Source organism: Terrapene carolina, unplaced genomic scaffold (assembly GCF_002925995.2).
Source record: "Terrapene carolina triunguis isolate 2854851 unplaced genomic scaffold, T_m_triunguis-2.0 Scaffold62, whole genome shotgun sequence".
NCBI lineage: Eukaryota > Metazoa > Chordata > Testudines > Emydidae > Terrapene > Terrapene triunguis.
The window spans coordinates 27,243,837-27,262,262 of NW_020664413.1; positions in this window are offsets into that span (position 1 = coordinate 27,243,837).

Genomic DNA, 18,426 nt, shown 5'->3' on the forward strand with positions numbered 1-18,426 from the left:
ATTTGAACCTAGGTTCCCAGCAAATGATTTATGGTGTCTGTTTTAGTTATCATTAGAGCAGTTAAACATCACCAAGAAGCAGAAGCTGTTTGTGAGTGCATGATTGTATAATCTTACTGTGATAATGTTGGCCAAAAGATAACAGCCAGCTTTAATAATAACTTCAATTATCTTGTACACTATTGATTAACAAAACACTTTGTTTATCACTCAAAGTGCCAGCTGAGCATTCTTTCAGTGCTTCAGCACCTTTTCCAGCCCTACCGTTTTTGTGGATAGTATTTGTTGTAGGTTACAATGAGGAAAACACAGTCAAGTTCATAGCAGGAAGGTGATGACAAGGACTTAGGGCTTGTCTACACAGTAGCAGGGCCGCACAGAGGATTCAGGGGGCCTGGGGCAAAGCGGGGGAGCTGCGGCGCTTGTACTCACCCGGCGGCGGTCCGGGTCTTCGGAAGCATTTCGGCGGCAGGGGGCCCTTCAGTCGCTCCGGGTCTTCGGCAGCTCTGAAAGACCCACCGCCGAAATGCTGCCGAAGACCCGGAGCGACTGAAGGGTCCCCCACCGCCGAAATGCCGCCGAAGACCCGGACCGCCACCGGGCCAGGGCTCGTGGGGCCCCTGCAGGGCCCAGGGCCTGGGGCAAATTGCCCCACTTGCCCCCCCCCGGGTGGCCCTGCACAGTAGAATAATGTGCTCTATGGGGGTATGATTTCTAAGCACACTAACATGTTGTGCATTAACTGGTCCATGTAGATGCTGGTGCACTAAAGATCTCTTAGTGCTCTTTAATTTAGTACTGCTTCAAACAGTATTACAATAAAGCACACCAGCAGGGTCTATCTACATGGACCAATTAATGCACACCACTTTAGTTCACTTTAAAAATCACACCCTACCATGTAGACAAGCCCTTACATTTTACTAGTTCTCATGCATTTCCTCATAGCTCTGTCTCTTACACCAATGTCGCTGTGATGAGATTTCAGGTACTCCTTGTCTCAGTTTGTGTCATAAGATAGAGATGACTGGATCCTGGAGAGTTCTGTAGGAGGCAGAGGAAAATGATGTCTTCTAGCACTTGGTTTATGGGAAAATCCTTCCAGCATCTTCAGGAATTATGCATATGTTTTCGGCTGCCTCCATTGATATCATTTTGAATAAGGCAAAGTGTTCTATTTTCTAGATATGAATCATGCAGTATTGTCAGTATTATTCCCTTCCTGACATCTCAATGATTCTGAATATTGAGGATAGCATAGAATTTCTATTTCCTATCAGTGAGCTTACAGCTGCATTTCCAGTACATTTGAAATATGTTCTACCTTTTTTCCCAACAAGTACAGTAGCAGGATGAATTGTAAAAACATGTTTATACCTGGATTATCATCATTCTTGAAAAATGATTTCATATGGACCGTGTATAACTCAGCTAAAATGAGTGAAGGTGAGCACCTCATATTCATTTCTTCTCCTGTGGTTGCTGCAATATAGCAGGCATGTTTTCAAGTCCTCTGCACTCCCTTTGGGTCTTAAATTCCAATTACTTGGAACCAGCTGCTTGGGCAGATGTTTTGGCAACTTGTTTACTCACTGGGTAGGGAGAGGTATGTTAAGATTTATCTGTCCTAGAGAGAATGAGAGAGTTTACACAGCATCATCTCACATTCTCACAGACAAGCTGTCATTCAGGCGGAAGGAGGAAGTTGGTGAGGAGGTTGAAACAAAATGCAAAACCTTGTGTATATGGATAACCATCACGATTATAGGCATAGCAGGTAGAGATGCCTGTAGTTGAAGTTGCATGACACTTCCCATGTAAAACTTAGTTTCAGTTGCTTAGAACTTTGCCAGACTTTAGTGTGTGAGCTAATGTCTTCTGTGCCAGGTGTCTGCTTCTGGCTGACTTTTTTTTTTAAGCTTAAAATGGTTCAACTGTTTGTCAGAATGAGGTTGGGGAAAATCCATTGTTTTGCCAATGTTAAAAAATTCTTACATTTGGTATTGTGAAGCTCTAATGTCTCTATGACTTGGAGTAGGGACTAAACATTTAGCAAGAGGGTAAAGAGACCGGAACTGGCATAAATAGTTTACGTGGGGGCGAGGAAGAGACCCCCAACAGGGGGGTCAAGGGAGCGCAGTCTATAGGGCAGCAGGGAGAACTGTGATGAAGAGCTCTGTGGGATGGGAATAAAGACTGGACATAGAACCAGAGCTGAGCAGGACAAGGAGCGAGGGGAGGGTGCTGATGAGATTAAGAAAAAGATGGGAAAGAGTGGGGGAGCCAAACAGAGGGGGAGGGTAAGGGATTTTGATTTGACTGTAGTCCAGTTTATGACACAGTGGAACAGTTATTACAATGTCCAGTCCATCTCATGCTAGGCTACTACAAGTGTTGCAGTGATGTATGCATTACACATACCTAGGTCACAGCTTGCACTGGGACAACTCAAGTCTGCTCAGTGAGCTTGGTTTTTTGGGGTGGGGGGGTTGCTGCCTTTTCTATTTTGTTCCCAATCCTGCCCCACTGCCTGGCTGTCACTCCGGAGCCATCCTATAATCTTGTTGGTGCCTTTGGCTCACCAGAATGCCTGGTGACTGACTACAAACACACAGTTGAGCTTAAAGACCTAGTTGTAAGTCCGGGGGGGCGGAGGGAGAGGGGGAGGGGGAAGGGTCGTCACTTATTGACAATCTGCAGAGTCCCCTGCTGTTGCCTGCAGTGCCTATGTAGAAGTATCTGTTACCAATGCCAGGTCCTTCTGTTACCACTAGCTGCAACCCCAGTAGAGGTTGCTATTCATTGCTGCCATTAACTGCTAATTCTTTCTGCCTGGGAGAAGGTGGTGTTGGTGGCAGCAGAGGAGGAGGAGCACCTATTGAGGCACTGAGGGTGGGTGGGTGTGAGCCTACCCATTGCTAAAGACAGCCCCCACCCCAGCATAAGGAGCTACAGACCCCAACAAACCCCAAGGGGACAACAAATGAAAAAAACAGGGGTTGGAATAAAGGTCATGGGAGCCAGAGGATACCAAGCGGAGTACCCCAGACTGCGCCCACTGTTCTTTGAAGGCATCCAGGGAGGCAGTGGACACCACCTAGAGGAACTCTGCCTGGAGACATAACTTAAGGAGGGATTGGAAGTAGGCCCCACAATCACCAATGCCACCCCATCCAGCTTCCTCCTCATCAACCTGCATGGCTGGCCACATTGGCCAGTGCCAGAAGGAGGTTGATGAGGTGGTCTTACGACTTTGTGAGGCCATGGACGGGGAATGTGTGGAACAGGAGGTGTGGGGGAAAGTGCAGTTGGGTCTTCAGGAGGAGATTCTGGAAGAGACGGAAAAAGGGGCTGCAGTCTAGCACACCTTCCATAAATGTGCCCCAAGGTCTCCGTGTTGATGCAGAAAGGCAGGTGTGGGGGGAGGTCATGAACCACATTAGATACATGCCCATGCTCACATCTCTGTGAAGGAGCCAACAACTAATATCCCCCTTGGCTCTGAGAGGGTCCCACGCATCTGGTGTGATAATGAAGTCCCTGCCCAAGACCAGGTACTTGTGAGAATCCAGAGTCCAGAGAATCCAGAATCCGGAGGCAGATGCCTGCCAGAAGAAACACACCCACTCTGGACCTGGTTGAGGTTGAGAATCAGACCCTCCATGCAGGACGGGAGGTGCAGCAGGGGAGTTAGCACAACCTCGGTGACCCCTCTAGTCAGGGGCGGTGAGTTATATGGGCCCGTGGTGCCCGGGCTCCAGGAATATTCAGGGCCAGGGGCTCTGCTCCACCAATGTTTGGAGCTGGGTCTCTCCCCTGGCCCTGCCTGGAGTTGCCCCCAGCCCCCGCCTGCCTCCCCCGGGCTCTGGAGCGTCTCTCCCCCCCACCCTCTGAGCGCCCCTGCCTGAACAAGAGCAGCGTCCGCAGCTCACACGTGCTTAGCAGCCCTCCCCTCCCCCAGCACTCACCAGGAGGAGATGCCAAGGGGGCTTCCGGCGGTAGACATCTGGAGTGGACCTCACTCACCTCAGCTGCCGGGGCTTCGGTGAGTGTTTGACCCTGTGATCCACCTCCTCCCCCCACCCAGCAGCCACCACTCCTGCCCCACACTGGGCAAGGGGCAGCCCCATCCCCCACCTCCAATGAGGCTAGGATGAGGGGCAGCAGGCTGCAGCAGAGGAGGAAGGAAGCCACATGTGATGGCAGTCCCCTCCCCCCCCAGTCCCCTCCCCTCAGAGCCTGCACCCCCACCCCTTTCCCACACCCCTCTGGCCCCCAAACTCCCTCCCAGAGCCTGCACCCCCAGCCCAGTGCCTGCACCCCCTCCCTCTGCACCCCCTCCTGCCCCCAAACTCCCTGCCAGAGCTGGCACCCCTAGTCCAGAGCCTGCACCTAAACTCCAGCCCCAAGCCTGTACCACACCCCCTCCTGCACCCAAACTCCCTCCCAGAGCCTGCACCCAAACCCCCTCCTGCACCCAAACTCCGTTCCAGAGCCTGCACCCCCTCCTATCCCCAAACTTCCTCCCAGAGCCTGCACCCCTGCCCCAGCCCACAGCCTGCACCCAAACTCCATCCCAGAGCCTGCATCCCAGACTCCATCCCAGAGCCCAGCCTCTCAACTGTCCTACACCCCAATCCTCTGCCCCGGCCCAGGGCCTGCACCCCAGACCTCCTCCCCCCACCCAAACTCCCTCACAGAGCCTTAGGCAGGTGGGGGACAGAGTTTGGGGGGCAGGCTCTGGGCATTTTGGGAACCACCAAAATTTCTACAAACCTGCTGCCCCTGCCTCTAGTACCCTGGGCTCTAGGTCCAGGAAGAGCAGGGTGGCCATCCCACCAGACAGCACAGTGAGATGGCCGAAATAGACCCTTTCCCCTCACTCCAGCCACCTTCAGCAGCTGGGTCTGTGTGGGTCTCTTACAGGAAAATAACAGAGTACCCTCTGGTCCCCACCCGAAGGAAGAAGAGCACCTGGCACCTACGGAGACCCACTCTACAGCCCTGGTTGTTCAGGGAGGCAAAGCTGGTGTGTTTCATTGGGGAGTGGGGTAAAGGATCCTCATGGCCAGGAGTGCCAGCCATCCCCACAGAGCCGAACAGCAACCTGTGGTCAACCTCAAAGGTGAGCAGGGAATCATTGAAGCTGCAGGCCTTCTGGAAGACTGTAGCATCCTGCTTTTTGGTTCCCCTGCTGTCCCCTAACATGGCTCTTATGGCCTGAAGGACCAGATTGAAGTCCCCCCCAGCACTGGAGAGCAAGCTGCACCTTTCCCCTGGAGCCACGGGTGTCCGACAGGAACAGCGCAGCTCATTCTGTAGCATGCTGGGAGTCGTGATCTCTGTGGACTCAACCGAGTCCATGAACTCCTGGTCATCTGCCGGCCAGATCTCCTTGATGCCCCCACAGATTTCAAGCAGGGATGGGCATGCCACACCTCGAGGGTAGCAGACCCCATTCATGATGCCTGTTCTTTCAGCACCACTTCATTCACCCCAACCCCTGGCAAGAGGGCGACAATGAAGGAAACACAGCAACCACAAATGGGACAGAGAAAGGAAACGCAAAAACCACCTCCCAAAGGCTGCCTCCCACAAAAGGGAACAAAAACGACCTTAAGGTGGCAGCAGCATGGGAAATGGAAGTGGGGAGGGGTGGAAGAAGGATCAGGGGCCACAGTGGCTGAGCCAGAGCAGGAGGATGAGGAGCAGCTGCATAGGTAGCAACCCAGAACTTCACCCAGAGGCCAGCAATGCCTCCCAGCTCCCCTGCCCCCACTTCCTCAAGGAGGAGCTGAGCTTCGCAGAGCTGAGGGTGGGGGCACTTACAGCCCACCATGGAGGAGCCAAGCTGAGGGGTATCCAAGCTCTACTGAAGGTAAGCATAGTCCAACACTACCTAGAGAACACACACCTGGAGAGCTAAGCCCAACAAAGCCTAGGGTATCATATGTCCCATTTTGGTATCTGTCTCAAAAAGATGGGGTTTGGGAAAGTACTTGTGCTCTCTCCCCTCCCTGCCTGTTTTGAGCCCTGATATAGACAGCTAGCTATGATACATGCAGGTAACTCAGAAACCTATATCGAGACACATACTCATAAACTCCCAGACAGGAAATTAAGTATTTTTTTGGTACTAGTTCAGCTCACTTCTCTATAGGGTTTTCAAGGTATCACTGTTTCCTAGACAACATTTAACATGATGCATAAACTATTTCAAAGGAACAACTATTCATTACAGACTCATAAGCTTCATTGCATTGGCCAACCACCTTTCCTGCTGTGAACTCGGGGACAAATGAGTAATATGCAGTCCTGTGGCTTTTCTTTTGTCACTATTTAAAGCAGTGCAGTGAGAAACCTACAATATGTAATAGACAACAAATATAATCAATGTTCTCATGGCAACGAAAGCAGAAGCTATTGTGTTCATGTGCCAGTCATCACAGTGTGGGCTTATGAGGTGAGGTGGCGATAGTCAAGAGAATAAATGGTGAAATTTCTCCTTTGATCAGTACTGTTCTGTAGAACTCCATTTGTTCCCTCTCCTTTCTGTTTCTATAACAATACAGTCTGGGAGATATTTACCACAACATAATACAAAATTTAGACCTTGATTTTCCTTTGACAAAACTTCATGTGAGAAACCTACACAGCTCTTGCCTCTTCCTCCCCTGCAAATAATCCTGGTCCATGCTAGAAGACAGTAACACAGCCAGAAGTCAAAGGTCTATTACAGGAGTGGGTGGGTGAGGTTCTGTGGCCTTCAGTGTGCAGGAGGTCAGACTAGGTGATCATGAAGGTCCCTCTGACCTCAAAGTCTATGCGTCTTGTAGGAAATAGCCTACATTTGCTGAATAACTATCTTTTTCTACTCGTACATTATCTATGAACAGCTTGTGGTTGTCTCAAATTTATTCATGACATACTGTTCACCAAATAATTTCATGACTGAGCATGTGAGTGTTCTATACTTGAAATTAAATCTGTGTTGGTTAGTTTTCACTGAGCACATAGGTTCATTTTGTTTTGTTTCTGTTCCCAGATTGGATGACCATAACTCCATTAGAGGTCCTGATTCAGCAGAGCAATTAAGCACATGTCTAACTTTAAGCATGTGAGTAACCCACTAACTTCCGTGGCACTATTTATATACTTAAAGTTAGACATAGCTTAATTGGTTTGCTGAACCTCGGCCAGAATCACTGTTCTGGTGTGAAATACTCAAATTTACTGGTTGAAAACTTGTCTTCACAGAGTACCGTATATACTTGATCATAAGCCGGTTTGTTTATAAGCCGACCCCGCAAAGATGGATAAGTAAAAATGGAATCTTTTTATAACCCGTTCATAAGCCGACCCTATAATTCAGGGATCAGCAAACTTTGGCTCTCAGGCCATCAGGATAAGCTGCTGGTGGGCCGAGATGGTTTGTTTACCTCGAGAGTTTGCAGGCATGGAGGCAAACCTAAGTAAACAAAGTATCCCAGCGTGCCAGCTGCTTACTCTGATGGGCCGGGAGAGCAACTGGTGGGGAAATTTTTTGGGAGGGAGAAGCTGGGAGTCAGGGGAGTAACCCCTGTGACTACCCCCCACATGACCCCACCCCTAGCCCGGGACTCCCACACTCTCCCCATCCCATCCCACCTTATCTGGGGAGGGCCAAGGGAGGATGTCTCTGGCCTGGCTGGAGCTGCTCCAGCAGGCTGGGCAGTGCGGCCGCAGCCTACTCTGGCAGGCCAGACCAGGCGTCGTGGCTGCAGCATGTTCCAGCGGGCTGGGCCGGGTGGCATGGCTGCAGCATGCTCTGGCGGGCCGGGTGGCATGGCCACAGCCTGCTCTGGGGGGCGGGGCCAAGCCGCATATCTGCAGCCTGCCAGCCCCGGAGCTGCAGCTGCTTCGGAGGCTGCGGGGAGAGCAGCGTGGCCAGAAACGGAGAGACTCTGGCCCCGCCTCTTCCCTTCTGTCTCTGCTGGCTGTGCTGCCTCTGCTTGCTCCCTCTGTTGGGGGGAGGGGATGTGTTCCACCTCTTCCTCTCTATACCCGTTCATAAGCCGACCCCCTTCTCTGGTACTTCCCTTTTTTACTAAAAAAATTCAGCTTATGAATGAGTATATACGGTATTTTCTAATAGTTTCTTAAAATTTGCTGTTTTGGCAAACTTTCCTGCCTGTAAACTTGTTCATTAGACTATTCATGGGAAGCAAACACAAAAAGACAAACATAGCCAAAGAGAATACATTACTATTTGAGTATTCAAATAGGACTATATGTTCCTAGAACATGTTGTGAAATATTCACCCACTTCTAGACAATTCCTATAACGTAAGTGGAAAGTAAAAGAGAAAAAGATAGCAATTTCTTTCTAATCATCATAATGGACATAATACTTTATACTTACCACTCTGATGCTTTAATTTTATAGCTGGTTTGCCACAGTTCTTCAGGCACCTCAGGTGCTGTATATAAAGAGAACTTTGGCAGAAAACTTTCATCAGTGACCAACTTTTTATTGTTATTCCTAAGGCACAAAAGAGGTGGCACCTCAAAGCTGATGGCATATGTTTTAATTCCTTCAGCAATGAGTTCAGTAGTCTGGTCAGACTAGTGTCCCTTCCCTGGGGACTGACAGCTAGCAACGATCTCGCCAGAGGCACCTTCAGTGGGTCCCTTGTGTTTCCGTTTTTGTTTCTGACAGCTCTGGTCTCCATGCTTAGGTTTTGATGACGGCCCCATGTGCATGCTAGTTCTTCCAAACTTTAGAATGACTGTATCCTGTCTGGAAATTCCCCCTCCTAAGAACAGAAATCTGTTATTAGGACCAGTCACAGAGTAGTTATAGCTACTTTGTCACACAACTCCTCTATCCACTTCTAAAAGCACAAGGTTTTAACAACACCATGTGGCTTTCTCACTTTACAAGTATGGAAGGCTGTTGACAATTCATCTTGGAAAAAGGGCCTGTGACTCAGGCATGCCCAGACCCCCCCAGCAGGTAGGCGAGGGAGGGGGCGGAGAGGAGCGAGCAGTGGGCAGGCAAGGGGATCCTCGGGGGAGGGGGCAGAGAGAGGGTGGGAAGAGGTGGAGTGGGCCTCAGAGGAAGAGGCCAAGCAGGAGTGGGGCCTCAGAGTGGAGCGAGGGTGGAGTACCCACTGGCAAAAACAAAAGTCAGTGCCTGTGATGTTGGTGCACCAGGAGCATGCTAGCCCCCTTTGTAGTCCCATAGAGCCTGTTCTGCCCATCACAATATATTTGCATTACTTGAATATATTATAATGATATAATTATTGAAAATATGACCTTGCTGGGAAATCAACCTGTTACTTGAATGGTGCCAAAAGCTCTTCGCTCTTACAAGCCTCAAATGATGTCACTAGTAATGGATGAACAAGTTTAGGTAAAGTTCTCTCACCTATATAGAGACTATCATGTGTCCATTATAAGTGCCTCTATATACAAATCTTCAGTTAAAACTTGAATTGAACTTCTAAAAAATGAAAAGTTGAGCTAACTTGTCCTTTGGTTTTATTTCAGTGCTGCTTCTGCACGTCTAGGATTATGCCGGCAGTACTGGAATAAAAGAGCTGTTCCCTGGTGTTTTGACTGAAAGTGGGTAGTATCAAAACTCTCTTAGTGCACATATACACCAAATGTAGTTCTCACTTCATAGACTGACTGTAACAATGTCACCTGAACAATGGCTGTTTATTGTCCATGTTCAATTGGCCATCAGCATGATGATGGCTGCTTTGCTCATCCTGCTCAGAATTGTAAGGAGGAGTATCAAAAACACCTAATTTGTCTTTCAACGAAACATTTATAGAAGGGAATCCTTTAACAGTGAGTTTGAGATTGTGAGCAGCTGCGGCACTACTGCTACTAATGCCTTCAAGTGATTTTTTTTAGTCTAGAGCTAGGCCAGTGGGTGCTGGCAATGCCAATATTTGTCAGAGCAGTATTCAAAGCTGTCATGTGGCCACTTCACTGTCCAGTTTCTCAGAAAACCATCTGGTGTACGAGACAGAAATATTTTTGGCTGTTAGCTAGCTTCTCTCAGAGGTGGCCACTAAGAACAGGTTTAAAAATTTTATTAAGGTGATGTTTAAAAAAAATGTGAACGGTACAGAGTTTTAGTGTAGAAGTTTCTGATTATCAGGGAATAATGTACAGATTATCAAGGATTATCAAGGGGTGCGAAGTTCAGTTTAAGATCGGATGGCGTAAGGAATACATAATCTGCAATATCCCCGATTGGGGATAAAAGGTCAACGGGTTAACGTACAGACGTTGAGATATGAGGGTATGTTGTTCATATATATATATAATGTCTATGTTCAGGTGTGGAGAATAATGAATGGATACAATGATGAGGATGGATTGACCCTCTTTTGGTGAGATTTAACGTTCAGTGAGTTTATGATTCCACTTCATATGGTACAATGAACAAAGTCTCTCAGTCTCTTTCTCATAATCGATGCACGATGTCGGTCCGGCTCATGCCTCCTGCTACTGTCAGTGGCCAGTGATGTGTTCGGTGTAGATGTCCCTGGACTATCGGATGGTGTCTAAGACCATGGCACCGCATGAGCCATGTGTAGCACACGCTCGTTGCAGGGGTCCCAGGCACCCAGGGCTAAGACAATCAGGGCATCCATCTGCACCTTGTAGCCTTTCACTCTCAGGGTGTTGGCCAAGGGAGCGTACTTTTCCAGTTTATGAGCTCGGGCTTCGCGAAAGGCCGGGGTCCTGTTCTCAAAGAAGACCATGACATCGACGCGGGTGATCTTTTTCTGGGCCTTGTAGATGACAATTATGTCAGGTTGCAGCTGGCTGTCGGTACCAGGGATGGCGCAGTTCACGGAACCTTCCCCCAGATGTGGTGGAATGGCTTTCACCAGGTGGTTCTGGATGGCGTTGTGGCGCAGCTGCCAGGCTCTGGAGTGGGGCTTGCAGATGCACAGGATGTGGGGCAGGATCTCGTTGGAGTAGCCGCACTTCCTGCAATGCTTGTCTTGGTTCCCATGGTGGACGGCTCCGTTGAAGAGATGCAGTTGAGCCAGGCACGGTGGATGAATCGCCAGTCGGCAAAACGGGTGAAGTTGCCCCCGGTGAGGAAGTTGTTGCTGGTATCCTGCTTGCTGGTCAACTTATTATTACCCCTTTTTTACCCCAGTGGCTAGCCAAATTTGAGGGCTAGCAGGCTGTTTCCGTTAGGATAAATTGATGATGGAATAGATATTTCTTTGATGCAATCTTCTTTGTTCACAAAGAAAGCACAAAATCCTGTTTCCTTGAATACAGCAGGAACCAGTGTCTTTGCTCATAGCTCCAAGCCCTTTTAAGCCAGCACTTTACCCCAAAGTACACACTCTCAACTTTTTCCTCAGAGTTATTCTACCAGGGCTTGTCTGCATGTGTCTGGGCTTTTTTGCTCCTTTTCTCAGTGCTGCTGTGTGTTTCTGCTCTCTTTTTGTCTCTCTCACACACATACCTCCACCAGTCAATGCCTCAGTCCCTGTGTTTGGTATATCAGTCTCTAGGGAAACCTCTTGGGACATGTGGATCAACTTCTACTTAAACCTTGCCATGTTCCTGTGTTTTGGGTGGTGGCTTCTATTGTTTCATCCATCTGGTTACATAAAGAACCTTGATTGTTTCTTACATTCATGTTGAATGAAGGGCAGTGGTTATGCCCACCAGCTTCAGTGAGATTTGGCCAACACCTCAGAATAACAATTGAGTACCAGAAAGATCAGCAGGGTATTATCCACTGGCAATGCTCCCTTCTGCCTGTGCTTAGTTTTGCTGTAGTGAATATAAAATTGTTTTTCCTTATTCATCACTCTGTTCTGCCTGTTCTTGTCACTTAGGATCATATATAATTAGCCTTGCCACTCCCACTTCTGAGAGCAGAATATTTTAATACCCAATGGTTTAGGTTTGCAGTCTGTGCTCTCAGCTTAATTTTGTTGCTTTATGCATTTTACGCTAACATGGAACAGCTTGTACCTTGATTTTTGGGGGAAAAACACACTAATTATTTCAATTGAATGTTTATTAAACCAATGCACTTATATTCAAGTGTCCCTTTATTTCAAATTACTGAGCGGGGGGGAGACACACAGAGACAACAGAGAACTGTTCTGAAGACCAAAATATAAAGCAGTATGTTGCACAGGGATTACAAATGCCTTTCTTGCAAACTATCCTCCATTTGCTGTTGCTGCAAAAAACATCACTGTTGGTGATGGGTAATGCTGCCAGTTTTGGCTTTATCAAATTGCTAGAGTGAAAATGAATTTTTCATGAAAATCCTGGAGCTCTGTGGACACGTCAACCTATGTAGTTGGGCAAACTAATTCAAAATTTAAAATGAAAGCAGAGTTCAGAGATAACATGCACTGTTCCTCCCCACTACAATGCCGGGGAAGGGATACTAAAGAAACAGAAGGAAGGACTGAAGCGGTAGCATTTAATGCCCCTTGGCATTCACAACTTTTGGGACACAACTGCCGCCCCCAGTGTGTTGCTCTAAAAGGGATTTTTCTTAAGGGGAAATATGAGTTAATAATTTAACTAATAAGACTTGGCCTCAGCACCGGGGGGAAGCCAGAAGATGTGTGCTCTTTCCAATTATATCTTAACTGAATGACACATATTATGGCCCCAGGAAATGAAATAATGTTTTACTACTAGATAAAGAAAACTAAGTAGGGAAATGATCAGCTGATTTGAACATTCCTTAGACATAAATAGGTACAATATTCTTTTTTATATTGTTGCATTAAAAATGAACTCTAAGGTAGAAAGTCTTTGCAGTGAACACAATCAATCTGCATTAAATATGAGCCCTGCTGTATCTGTATCTGAATCAGCAAGTCTTGTGCAATATGTCATTCTGTTTACCTTGCCTCATAACTAGGATCGCATTCATCTATTGTGGTGACTAACCAGCTTTATTACAATTTGAGCAAAAGGCTGAAAAAAGTATGAAAGTTAATGTTGATTAGTCAAAACACAGAAAGGAAAATTTGCCTCCCAGTGTTGAACATTAGCATCAGAGAAAATTGCTTAATAATTCTAGTGCAAAATTCTTAATTTACATAATCATTACATGGCAGCATTCCATTCACTATTCATAATCTGCAACACTATAATGCATTTCTCTCCATGTATGCCTCAGAAATGAGATAAAATTGATATGATCTCACTATACCTGCATATTTTTACATTGTTATTGCTCTTACTCCTGCAGTTCTATATTTTTTGTTAGGTTATTTTGGGATGAATTCTAACAATCAAATTCTGATCTCATTGAATTCGATGATAAAACTTCCATTGACTTCAACCAGACCAGCTTTTGACCCCTACAAAGCATCTGAGACAAAATTTCTTTTTATATCAACTATCAAAAGCTGGACATAGTATAACTATATACCTAAAATGAATTTACAATTCACACACATTCTCAAAACACAGGACCCTTAGTTTTTAATCCTAGAATTATACTGTGTTAACATAAAGTTTTGTACATATCAGTAATTTAATTGCGACATCCCTGCAATAATTCTACTTTTATCAAAAAATAAAAAAATGTTATAAATATAGGAAATTCAGAGTGAAGGTTAAACTTAAAAGAAATTCAAACATATTCAAGTGTGGAAGAGAATAGTCCAGGTAGTCAAGGTACTCAGACAACCATAGCTCTGCATTGTAGTGATGCCATGTAATAACCATACATTTATAATAATGGCTAATAGTGTTTGTAGTCCCAGATTAGCTGATTTTAAAGACACAATCATATATTAGATTATTTCATTTTGCTTGTGGTATAATTATAGGGCAGTTAACTTTGGTTGGTTGATTGCCTTAATAGCACATAGACTTTAAGGTCAGAAGAGGCCATTGTGATCATCCACATTTCAATACCTTAACAGGTTTAAATCTCTTATGAATTTCTTCTCATAGTTAGTGAATTTCATGCTGATAAATCAATACAACACTCTCTGTGCATTATAATTCCTCCCCTTTCTCCTTCTTGTCCATCTTTAAATGGACTGAAGGGCCTCTAGAGTATGTTCTAAAATGTTCTTTTGTGTAGCAATCATGTTGATGAAAATCGGTTTTATTTAACTTATTTGGTAGAGGCAATTTAAAAGGTTTTTTCCCCATGTAAATTACATGAAAAATCTTATATAAAAAACATGAGTCACTTACAAATAGACCCTTTGGGATATTTAAAGAACTATCAAATTAATTTCCAGTATAACTCTACTGAAGTCAGTGGAATTACACTTAGGCTGAATTTGGACCAAAGTATCTAGAACAGCTTCTTAAACTGAAATTCATCTGACAAAATGTTGTTTGTAATACAGTTGGTGAGTCACTTTGGTACATCAGTGAGAATTAAAGGGTCTGTTTCAAGGGATTTCAATATTACATTTATTCCAGAAGCTACTTAAGTGATCGTTGTGGATACCTTTACTAATGTGGCTCATACCTTTTTAGTTTCTGCTTTTTTAGATTCTTCTTCCCAGTCCACCTTTCTCACTCTATCTTCCACTAATGACACCTTAATCTGTTGCTTTTGTCCTTCATTGGACCTTGCTTCCGAGTCACAATCTAGCCTTGTATCAATACCCATTTCCTATCCATTCCAAAGTGTAATTATATTGAATGTTTCCTGTACTGATGAACTGCCTCTGTAAGTTAAGCCTACAAGTACTTTGTCTTTGTATTTCTAAGTAGACTATGTCCTCTTTGTCTTGTCTTTGATAAAGTAAGAAAAAAAAAGTTCTTTGCTATATCTATATTTAGAAGAGGTTTGGGTTTGGTTTTAGGTTTTGATAATTCATACTCAACCTTACATGTGAGGTCGGTACCCCCTACTCTGGCACGTTTACACCAGATAAATGGGCTAGAACAGTGTAAATGGGCTTTCAAAGTGCTGGCTCTGGCCGTGTGAAGATCCCCGAGGCTCAGGCACTGCAGAAGATAGCAATATGGCTGCTTTCTGAGGACCCCCTTGCAAGTACAGACATAAAGGGTGTGTTGGGCATGGGTTTGCAGCATGCAGTGCTACAGAAATTTGGGGCATCTCCATGGTCTTCAGGGCAGCCCAGGGAGGTTGTCATATCTTAGGCCTAAATCAGGGGTGGGCAAACTACAGCCCATGGGCTGAATCCGGCCCATCAGACCTTTTATTCCGGCCCTCAAGCTCCGGCATTCCAGCCATGGAGCAGGGTTGGGGGCTTGCCCTGCTCTGCGCATGCTGTGGCTCCACATGGCTCCTGGAAGCAGTGGCATGTTCCCCGCTCTGGCTCCTACACATAGGAGCAGCCAGGCAGCTGCACACGCTGCTCCCGCCCCAAGCGTTAGCTCCCAGCTCCCATTGGCTGGGAACCGCAGCCAATGGGAGCTGCAGGGGTGGCGCCTGCAGACGGGGCAGTGTGCAGAGCCACCTGGCCGCGCCGCCACATAGGAGCCAGAGTGGGGACATGCCGCTGCTTCCAGGAGCTGCTTGAGGTAAGCACTACCCAGAGCCTGCACCCCTGACCTCCTCCCACGCCCCTACCCTCTGCCCCAGCCCTGATCCCCCCTCCCACCCTCTGAACTCCTGCCTCAGCCTGAAGCCCCCTCCCATACTCAGAACCTCTCTGCTCCATGCCCAGCCCCCTCTTGCACCCCAAACCCCTCATCCCTGGCCCCACTCCAGAGCCTGCACCTCCAGCCAGAGTCTTCACCCCCTCCTGCATCCCAACCCCCTGCCCCAGCTCGGAGCCCCCTCCCACACCCTGAACTCATTTCTGGCCCCACTCCATAGCCCGCATCTCCAGCCGGAGCCCTCACCCACTCCTGCACCCCAACCCCCAATTTTGTGAGCATTCATGGCCTGCCATACAATTTCCATACCAGATGTGGCCCTCAGGCCAAAAATTTTTCCCACCCCTGGTCCCTTCAGCCCCAGAATAGCCCAGGAGTGGGATTGGGAAAGCACAAAGGAGGCTTAAAGATATATGTGTATGCTTTTGGATTTGAACATTAATGAAAGAGAATCCACCATGTACACCTTTTCATAACTCTTTATTAAAAGTAGTAGAAAAGGTGATGTACAGTCACAGCATACTCACCCTTTTCACCTTGCACTTTTAAAAACAAATTAGCTGTATAATTTTTCATGTTTCAAAAGTAGAACAAAGAGTTCAGCGCCCAGGTGGAAGATCAAATGCACCATTTCCTCTGAAATTCTTGAAACCAGAGAAGTGTTGGTAAGAATGGAGGGCCAAGTTTCAAAAGGATCTGCTTCTGACAGATAACTGCATTGCAAAGCTTGGGTGGCTGGACTGCTGCTACTGCATTTGCATCATTTGGATTTCTGAAGAGTAATGGTTTCTCTGTCTTGTTACAATAAGATCCCATTGCACAGTGCTTCTTGATGGTGAGGATGGAATAATATTGATGGTTATGTTTGTATAAGGTTCCAGGCCTGAAATTATGTTCCGGTTTCTTTATTGTTTTGTTTGCAATTCTAACGGCTACCTGTCACTAATGATAACTTTTCATTGGAAAAGGGAAGGGCAAAGTACTTGAAGCAGTATATTTTATTACATCTTCTTTAGTCAAATGGCTTAAACCAAATGAGGGAAGAGAGATTTTGATTAGGACAAGAAGTGATTTAATTGTCAAAAAACTTATTTTAAAAAATTAGAGACTCATGTAGAGTCAAAAGTCAATGCAGTCTGTAGGAACATATCAAATACACAATACAATGGCCATTCACGTACTTGTATAGTCAAAGTTTTCAAGTGCTGAATAACTCTACCACTAAGATCAGTGGCCCAAGTGAAGCTACAAAGTATTATTGTTATAAAAATTACCCACGTCATCTATGCACACAGAGGTTTTTCAACCAACAAGCAGAAAAGAGATGTTTCATTTTTCTACAAAAAAATCTAAGCTTAAAGCTCTTGCAGAAATCAAATTAATAAATTTCCTTAATAGAATTTTAATAATGCAATAACAGCAAGTTGTTCATATCCATTCTATTACTGTGAATGAGAACTTAAAAAGGAGCTGCACCACTACCCTGCTAATCATGAATGTATGCAAGAGTGACAGATAAACTTCTCCCCCCACCCCCCTGTTAATACTTGCATATGCCTCTAGGCCTAACATGTTTTTACCAGCCTAATAAGAACAAAATGAGGAGAATAGCGACAGGGAAGCTGGTCCCTCAGCTAACATTTCTAGCCAGCAACTACTGCAGTGTTGCTTAGAAGGAACAAGTAAAAGCAGAAGAAAGATAGGAGATGATAATTCTGTATTGGCTAAATTGGCAAGTTGTCCCCATAGGAAATTAAAAGTGAGCCATTTTGATATGTTTTGGTGCATCTCTAACAGCACATTCAATTAAAACCCAAATTAACTTTCAGCCTCTGTGTTCCTTGCCCAGCTGTCTGAATATGAATTGCCCTGTTCAGGCTGTCTGTGACTGATTCATGTACTAGGTCCAGAGAGCATGATTTAGTGGATAAAGCAAAGGACTGAGAATCAAAAATTCTGGAATCTGTCCCTGATTATATGGTCTTGCTGTGTGATTTGGGCAAGCCACTTACCATCTCCATATTGTTTACCGACCTATAAAGTAAGGAACACTTACATGAGCCACTGTGGCATTGTAAGACTTGCTTTCAAAGCAATTTGCAATCCTACCATTTCAGGCATTATAGAAGTGTTACCATTGTTATATAACACACAAAACAAGCTATGGTAAAAGAACATTAATGTTGCAAAGTCAAACATTCAAATTAGGAAATGCCAGAATTAAGGTTTCCTGTGCAGCCTTAATCCAGCCCCGCTTCTGAGTATGCATTGTGATAGAAAAAAAATTGAAGGCATGAAAATACTTTGGATGGGAAAATTGGCAGAACCCACAAACAGCTGAGCAAGGTGATTTAAAGGTTCAACTTTTTGTTGGTGAGTATTACTTCACAAATCTGAAGATAATATCTTGCTGGGAAGGCAGGTAGAAATATTAGAGAGTGAATGTTCTCTGCAAATTACATATGATAGGTATTGATATATTGATGGAAGCCATTAGTTATCTTGGGAATGTATTACATGGATTTTACATCCAAGTTATCATCTAATCTAATCTGTGTATGCATTTCTAATGGCCCTCTTGCTGTGGTAGCTAGTGGATAATTAACAGAAAAGTCTTATCCCTTTGAAGAGTCAAGATAAAGATATAGTTCATGGGGGAATATTATTGTCTCTGGGGGAAGGACGATCATTTGGGTGGGTTTTGGTTTTTGTTGTTGTTTTTATCCTCCCCCCCCCCCCCCCCCACACACACACTTAGACCTATTATGTAGATAAAACACTGGGAACGAAGCAGAATTTAATGGATCAAGGAGTGGAGTCCAG